The 838-nt window shown below is 48.3% G+C and overlaps 1 protein-coding gene across 2 annotated transcripts in view; it reads right to left on the bottom strand.

Annotated features, from left to right (window-relative positions):
- NFE2L1 (nuclear factor, erythroid 2 like 1) overlaps window positions 1-838 on the bottom strand; it is a 13,180-nt gene that overhangs the window by 10,097 nt on the left and 2,245 nt on the right. The gene's annotated exons all lie outside the window — the stretch shown is intronic.

Below are 838 nucleotides of genomic sequence, written 5' to 3'. Positions count from 1 at the left end.
GACTGCACTGGGCCTTTTTCTTTCTTTCTTTCTTTCTATTTTTTTTTGTCAAGCTCCTTGGGGCTAAGTGGTCAGCCATGGCCAGACACAGAACTCAAAGCCATTTTATCATCACGTTGGTGGGATAGGGGCAGCAGTAGCCATTCACATCATTAAAGACAAATGCATCACCTTCTGGCCAGAACAGTGTGTCTGCCACTTTCAGGAGCTAAAGATCTCTGATACCTCAAAGCAAGCTGATTTAGGCAGCAGAATGTAGTTTCTCTTCTAAGTCCCAGCCTTGCCTCCCTACTTCCTGCAGTGGGCCTTTAGCAAAGATGGGAGCCTTGGTCCTCACTGGGCCAAGAATAACTATCTAAATCTACTCCTTGGGTCAGGTCCAGAACAGGAGACTTATCAGGACCTTACAACAACAGGACTGACCACAAAGGAGAACTTCAGGATATGTGTGTTTTGATGTGGGGGGAGGTACAAGGCAAGAGTCCACAAAGTATTTGTGTCTTAGCAACAGATATACACCGCATCAAAGCCCATCACAACATGACTCCCTCCCCCACACCCGGGCCTCCAGGAGTCATGTTGAAATCCAAGCAGTAAACACACTGGCATGCTCTAGGAACCTCCCACTGCCCTGACAGTACATTTAGAGGTGGGTCAATGGTTCAACACAGGAAATGCTCCCAGCCCCCAATTCTAGTCAGACAATTCAGCCCATTTCTATCCAAAAACAATGCATGAGATCTCCTTGGAACCTTGCTGGTTCTTTCCAGGGGTTAGTATACAACCACAGTCCTCCAGGACCAGATCCCCCCCTACCCCCCACCCCACAAGCAACCCT

The sequence above is a fragment of the Pteropus alecto genome, unplaced genomic scaffold (genome assembly GCF_000325575.1).
Source record: "Pteropus alecto unplaced genomic scaffold, ASM32557v1 scaffold98, whole genome shotgun sequence".
NCBI lineage: Eukaryota > Metazoa > Chordata > Mammalia > Chiroptera > Pteropodidae > Pteropus > Pteropus alecto.
The sequence above is the reverse complement of the archived record's forward strand: the minus strand, read 5'-3'. Positions and strand labels throughout refer to the sequence as shown.